Source organism: Pongo pygmaeus, chromosome Y (genome assembly GCF_028885625.2).
Source record: "Pongo pygmaeus isolate AG05252 chromosome Y, NHGRI_mPonPyg2-v2.0_pri, whole genome shotgun sequence".
NCBI classification, from domain to species: domain Eukaryota; kingdom Metazoa; phylum Chordata; class Mammalia; order Primates; family Hominidae; genus Pongo; species Pongo pygmaeus.
The window spans coordinates 37,970,483-37,978,695 of record NC_072397.2 but is presented as its reverse complement, the minus strand read 5'-3'; positions in this window follow the sequence as shown (position 1 = coordinate 37,978,695).

Below are 8,213 nucleotides of genomic sequence, written 5' to 3'. Positions count from 1 at the left end.
TTCCCAGCACTTTGGGAGGCCAAGGCGGGAGGATCAGATGTTGTCAAGAGCCTGAGAGCAGCCTGGCTACATGGTGAAACTGTTTCTCTATTAAAATACCAAAATTAGCCAGGTATATTGTTGGACATCTGTAATCCCAGCTACTCAGAAGGCTGAGTTTGGAGAATCACTCCAACTCAGGAGAATCTCTGGAACCCAGGACTTGGAAGTTGCAGTGAGTCACAATCACACCATCGCACTCCAACCTAAGAGACAAGAGCAAACCTCCATCTCAAAAAAAATGTATAAAAAAGAGTAGAAAGCTTGTTTAGAGAAATAATGAGAAACCTTTCCAAACTTAAATAAAAATATAAATATTCTGCCACAGGAATATCAAAGGTTTCCAATCATATTCAATTTCAATAAAAATATCTGCATGACTTAATATAACCTAACCAGCAAATATCAAAGACAAAGAGAGGATACAGAATTAAGCAGGAGAAAAAAAAGAAAATATTATATCAGGAATACAAGTATATAAGTAATATATGCATATATATAATACAAATGTTAATAGATCCAAAGACAGACAAAAAGTGCAAGATAATAATAGAAAACTTCAGCACCTTACTTTCTGCAAAGAATAGATAATGCAGACTGAATTCAATAAGTAAGCATTGGATTAAAATGCCCTGTAGGGCAAATGCTAAAAACAGCTACTGAACTATCCATCCAAGAGCTATAAAATAAACATTCTTCTCCACTGCATACATGGAAGATCTTCCAGGATACGTCATACATCAGGCAAAAAAAAAATCACATCTTAACAAATTTGAAAAGATCAAAGTCTTATCAAGTATCTTTTCTGAAACCACTAAGTCATAAGTATATCAAAATTAAACAACATAATCCTGAACAACCAATGAGTCAATGAAGACAATAAGGAGAAAACACCGTGTTTCTTGAGTCAAAAATAGAAACACAACACCCCAAAACCTGTGGGATACAATCAAAGCAGTTTTAAGAGGGAAGTTATGGCAATAAATGCCTTCATCTAAAACAAGATATCAAATACACAACTTGATGTTTCAATCAAGGAATTAGAAAAACAAAAAGCTAAACTTAAAAGTAAAAAAGCCCCTAATAAAGAAAATCAGAGCCAAAAAAGAGATACCATAACTGACACCAAGAAACAAATTAATGGAAAGAAATCGAATCAGCTGTAAAAAGTCACCTATTAAGGAAAAGCCCAGGACCTGATGTATTCACTGCTGCATTCTACCTACCACAAAAAGGAAACTACTGCCACTTTTTTTTTAACCTAGTCAAAACAAAAACATAAAAGTAAAAAGGAAGATATGGGAACTGTTCCAACTCATTCCATGGGGATGGCATTAGGCTGATTACTAAACCAGACAAGGATACAAGAAAAAAGAGAAAACTATAGGCTAATATAACTGATAAACATAATGCAAAAATCCTCAACACAATACTGGGAAAATAACTTATAATGCACATTTAGGAAATCATTCACCATGGTGAAGTGAGATTACAGGGATGCAGGAATGGTTTAATACACGAGAATTATTAAATGTCATAGATTACATCAACAAAATAAAGAACAAAATCTACACAGTCATTTCAATATATGAAAAAAAATTAACAAAGTTCAACGTTTGTCACTATAAAATCTCTTAATAAATCATGCGTAGAACAACTGTAACTCAACACCACAAATGACATAGACCCAAATAACCAGATAACACTATATATAATGAACCCTTAGCTAATATCACACTGAATGAGAGTTAAAAGTTGAAAGCTTTGCTGTGAAGATCTGAAAGAAGACCAGGATGTTCACTTTCACTACTTATATTAACATAAAACTGAAAGTCATTAGCCAGGTAAATTAGTCAAGAGAAAGTGAGAAAAGGCACCCAAATTGGAAAGGCAGAAGTAAAATTGACCAAATCTGCTAATGACATAATATGGGAATCCTTAAACATACCACTGAAAAGTAGTTAGAACTAATTCTGAAAGTCAGTGATGTTTCAGCTTACGAAATCAACATATACAATTCCATAGCATTTCCATACACTAATAGCAAAATATATATAAAGAAAAACTTAAGAAAAATTCTCATTTACAATAGCTATGGGGGATAAAAAGGAGTAAATTTAACCAAGGAGGTAAAAAACATCTGCATTCTGAAAACTATGAAACATTAATAAAATGTTAAAATGACATAAATAAATGAAAATATATCTATGTTTCGACATTCATTGATTGGAAAAAGTAACAGGGTTAAAATGTTTATATGATCCAAAGCAGTGCACAGATAGAATGCAATCTCTATCAAAACACCAATCACATTTTTCACAGAAATGGAAAAAATCCTAAATTAATACAAAAGCACACAGACACACGCACAAAAAACCTGAATAGTCAAAGCAATCGTGAAGATGGCAGTGAGGTTGGGGAGTGAACCCACAGAACTGGAGATGTCACAATGCTATAAACCGATACAATAGAATACAGTGAACAAAAATAAATTTACACCTGTATAGCCAACTGATATTCTGCAGAGGTGCCAAGAACACAAAACGAGAAAATGTCAGTCTCTTCAATAAGTGGTGCTGGGAAAACGAGAGGGCTACATGCAAAAGAATATAATTAGAACCCTATCTCTCACCACATACAAAAATTAACTCACATGGATTAAAAAGCCTACTGCAGTGGTGTGCCCCTGTAGTTTCAGCTACTCAGAAGTCTCAGACAGGAGGAGCACCTGAGCCTAGCTGTTCAAAGCTGTAGCATGAAACACTTATACCACTGTACTCCACACTAGGTAATATAGTGAGACCTCTCGTATAAGAATATATTTTTAAAAACATTTAAAAATAAAGATGTAATGAAAACACCAAACTGTCAAACTAGTAGAATAAATCACAAAACACATTTAATGACGTTGGTCTGGCAAGAATATTTTTCGGATAAGACTTCAAAAACACAAGCAAAAAACACACAAACAGAAAAATGAGGTTACATTATACTAGAAAACTTCCATACAGCAAAAATGAAAATAAAATAAAATAAATCACCAGAGTGATAGACTGAGAGAAAATATTTGCAAACTGTACATCAGACAAGGAGTTAATCAAAATATACCAGGAACTAAAAAGGATTCAAAAGAACAAGAGAATAATAACCCGATTAAAAATAAGTATCTTCTGTTTTCAAAAGAATATACACACAGAGCTAACAGGTATGTGTGTGTGTGTGTGCGCGCGCGCATGTCTGTGGCTGTGTGTATATATATGTATATGATTACTCTCTCTCTATATATATATATATACACGTACACACACACACATAAATATGCGTATAGTAATCTTAACATTTCTCATGATCACAGAATTGCAAACTCTACCTTCCAGGTTCAAGCGATTCCACTGCCTCAGCCTCTAAAGTAGCTGGAATTAGAGGCGCATGCCACTCACCCAGCTAGTTTTCTATTTTTAGTAGAGATGGGGTTTCACCATATTAGCTAAGCTGACCTGGAACTGCCAACCTCAGGTGATCTGCCCGACTCAGCCTTTCAAGGTGCTGGGATTAGAGGTGTGAGCCACCATGCTCAGTCTATTGCAAGAAATTTAAGAAATTTATAAAATTTCATAAATTGACCTTGTAAAAAAGAATAAGTTGGCCAGGCACGATGGCACAGACCTGTAATCCCAACCCTTTCGGAGGCCAAGGTGGGTGGATCACGAGGTCAGGAGCTTCATACCAGCTGGACCAGTATAGTGAAACCCCATCTCTACTAAAAACACAAAAATTATCTAGGCATGGTGGTGTGCGCCTGTAGTCCCAGCTACTCGTGAGGCTGAGGCAAGAAAATCCCCTGAACCTGGGAGCTGGAAGCTGTAGGGGGGTGAGATAACACCACTGCACTCCAGCCTGGGTGACAGAGCGAGACTCTGTCTCCAAACAACAAATATAGCAACAAAATGAGGTCTGTTTTTACTACATGGAGATTTGTTAGTTCTGATATTGTCAGGAGTTTTATTTACTGATCTCAGACTGCTGTGCTAGCAAACAGCGAGACTCCATGGGGTAGGACCCTCCGAGCCAGGTGCGGGATATAATCTCCTGGTGCCATTTTTTAAGCCCGTCAGAAAAGTGCAGTATTAGGGTGGGAGTGACCCAATTTTCCAGGTGCCGTCTGTCACTGCTTTCTTTGACTAGGATAGGGACCTCTGACCCCTTGCACTTCTCAAGTGAGGCAATGCCTCACCCTGCTTCAGCTCACACACGGTGTGCTGCACCCACTGTTCTGTGCCCACTGACTGGCACTCCCTACTGAGATGAACCCAGTACCTCAGATGGAAATGCAGAAATCACCCATCTTCTCCATCGCTCACGCTGGGAGCTGTAGACCGGAGCTGTTCCTATTCGGCCATCTTGGCTGCCAGTCCAGTACTTTTCAAAAAGCAACATTAGGAGATAATGTCGGCTGAGCACAGTGACTCAAGTCTGTAATCACAGCACTTTGGGAGGCCGACGTGTGCAGATCACAAGTTCAGGAGTTTGAGACCATCTTGGCCAACATGGTGAAACCCCATCTCTACAAAATACATATATATATATATTTAACCAGTCGTGGTGGCACACCTGTAGTCCCAGCTTCTAGGGAGGCTAAGCCTGAGGAATCACTTGAACACAGGAGGCGGAGGTTGCAGTGAGCCGAGATCTTGTCCCTGCACTCCAGCCTGGATACAGAGCTAGACTCCATCTCAAAAATAAATAAATAAATAAAACAAAAGAGAGAGAAAGATAACATCAATCAGGCACAATATCTAATCTTAAAGATTACCAGAAAAATGAAACAAATGCATAAATAACTTGAGAATACGTGAAATACATTAAAGTTACACAAATTTGCTATGCATTTATATATACATATATGCATATATGTATATGGAATATTGCTTGCACTTTAGGACACATTACATGTTATAACAATTAAAATATGATTCACATTTTATATTTAAAAATATAAACATCATTGATATATCATTATGAAAATGTCTTACCTAAACTGGTGTATGTTACAAACAAGTAAATATATTTCTGTAAATAAAATCCCTATGATCTGAATCTTTTCTTCTAAGGACGTTAAGTACTCCTTTTAGTAACTGATCACTCTGGCTCAAGTTGTTACATTTCTGTGAAAAAGAAGTATTCATTGGTGTAATAGAATCAAGATTACAAAACAGCTTCTATCTGAATTAAAAGAGTCTCGTTCTTATAAAGAGCAAATGTCTCACAAAGAAAATTATTAAATACAATTCCTCTTTGAGAGAGAAAATAAAGAGCTGTGGTAAATTTTATTGTAGATTTTTTATGCTGCTATAATTAAAACAACAACAACAACAACAACACTTCCACAACTTCAACAGAATAATTTAAGACATTTAGTTATTTACATTATCACTAATTTTAATTTTATGTTACAGTTTTTTACTAAAATACTTTTCAATTTAACCAGGAGAAAAGTAAATTAAAAAAAATATAAACTTTAGTGATTTCCTAAATAATTGTGAATATTCAATACACAAAATAATTTAATCTTGTTTTTCAGAGGGCTGAGAAATCACTATTCATTACCATAAAATAATTTTTAAAACTCACAGGTGTTATAATGTGTAAGCATGCATTTGTGTATGGCAGATACATCAAATAGAGTCACATAAATTTGCTGATTTGAATTTGCAGACAACAGAATTTACTTCTAAGTATGTAATTACTCCAAAAAACAAAACAAAACTAACAGCTGTGCAATTACCTGACTAGAAAGTGATAGAGCAGGAGCATTTCATCTTTTTTTTTATTTTATTATTATTATACATTAAGTTTTAGGGTATATGTGCCCAATGTGCAGGTTTGTTACATATGGATCCATGTGCCATGTTGGTGTGCTGCACCCATTAACTTGTCGTTTAGCATTAGGTGTATCTCCTAATGCTATCCCTCCCCCCTCCCACCACCCCACAACAGTCCCCAGAGTGTGATGTTCCCCTTCCTGTGTCCATGTGTTCTCATTGTTCAATTCCCACCCATGAGTGAGAACACGCAATGTTTGGTTTTTTGTCCTTGGCGATAGTTTACTGAGAATGATGCTTTCCAGTTTCATCCATGTCCAGCAGCTTCATCTTGAACAAATACTGCCACATTAACTTCCAGCTCTCTTTTTAACCTCGTGCATTTCAAGGAAATCACTTTTCTACTTACTACAAATAATAAGCACATTCCTTTCCCTTCAGGTGCACTAAGATAGGGAAGCTAGAAGCAGACATGGGGGATATGCCTACAACTCCAGAAAGATGTATGAAAACAGGCACAGAATGCTCTCTGTCAGAAAACCACAACAAAGAGACACAGAGGCAGTCAAAGCCTCTGATAAGCTCTGTGAGGCTGAATCATGAAAAACTCTTAGTCTGTTAACAGAGTGTGGCTCTGACTTAACCTGGCCAGCCCCCTCTCTCACACTGACTAAAAATAAACCTGTCCCTGTTGTCTGTCAAGCCACCCTTCAGGTTTCTCTCCTTTCTTTAATCCTTACAGTGGTTGCTGAAACCCTGGACCGGTATTGGTGGCAGAGGCTCCCTTACATCCCAGGAAGCTGTGGGCAATGGCAGCTTATCCTAAGTTAACTCCTGGGTCCTGAGAGTCTCTGGCCACCTGCCCCATCTTTTCTCTCATTTTACTCTCCAAGTGATTTGTGTGAGGACAACTGACCTGAAGGAAACTGCAAGGCTCAGGCCAGGGCTCTAAATCCCTCAAGTCTCAGGAATCCATCTCTAACACTGGCTCCCTCTTTCCTCTTCTCTCTCTCTTCCTCTCTCTCTCTCCCTCTCTCACTCTCTCTCTCTCTCTTACTCTCTCTTCCTCATGTGACTCCAGTCTGGCAGTCCCTTTGCCAATTCCAACTGGAACAGACAACACTAATTCAGCCACCTGGTAAGATTTAACCATTTCCTGCTTTGCTTCTGGTAGCAGAGAAAGTCCAGACTGCTGTCCACTTCCTCAAAGGACCAATGGGACTAAGCTCGAGCAAACCCTGGGGACACACAGTGCTTTCTCAGCATAACTGTCCTCTTTCAGAAGGAGGATTCCAGGTCTCTGTCTATTGTCTGAGGACATCTAGAACAAAACAAAGCTATTTCAAAATACCTTTATAGCAAATGCAGCTTCCAAGAAACGTCAATAATTAAGTATGTGAATGTACAAATATATCATTCAGTTGTACCCATAGGAAAGGTTTAGTATTACTGATATTTACAAGAAAAACAGACAAACAAAAAAACTTAACAGGTTTTACATTAAGGTCAAAAATTGCCAAAAGTTACATTATAACATGTAATTGAAAGTGCTAAACATAAATTTTCATGCAAGGTGTACAAAAACAGTAAAAATTTAAAAATTGTAAGAAGACTTAAAAATGTACATTTTGATTAAAAAGTTAAAAATAGGTTTGGGCAGACACTGAGCTAGCTTGAAGAGTTTTTTTTTTTTTTCTTACCCCAGGGGCACTTGAAATGTCAGAAAGAAAGAACCATTCACTCCCTTGAAAGGGGGTGAACCCATGGAACCAAGTGGTCTAGCTCAGTGGATGTCACCCCCGTAGAGCCCAGCAAGCTAAAATCCACTGCCTTGAAATTCTCGCTGCCAGCACAGTAGTCTGAAGTCAACCTGGAATGCTTGAGATTGGTGGGGACAGGGATATCTACCATTACTGAGGCTTTAGTAGGTGGTTTTTCCCTTCACAGTGTAAAGAAAGCCACTGGGAAGTCACGGCAGCTCAGCAAAGCTGCTGTAGCCAGACTGCCTACCTAGATTTCTCCTCTTTGTTCAGAGCATCTCTGAAAGAATGGCAGCAGCCCCAGTTTGGGGGTTATAGATAAAACTTCCATCTCCCTGAAACAGAGCCCCTGGGGGAAAGTGTGGCTGTAGGCCCAGCTTCAGCAGACTTAAACCTTCCTGCCTGCTGGCTCTGAAGAGAGCTGCAGATTTCCAAAAGACTGCCTTCACAAGTGGGTCCATGAAGCTCATGCCTCTTGACTGGGAGACTCCTCCTGGCAGGGATCAACAAACATATCATAGAGGAGTGCTCTGGCTGGCACCTGGCAGGTGCCCCTCTGGGATGAAGCTTTCAGAGGAAGGAACAGGCAGCA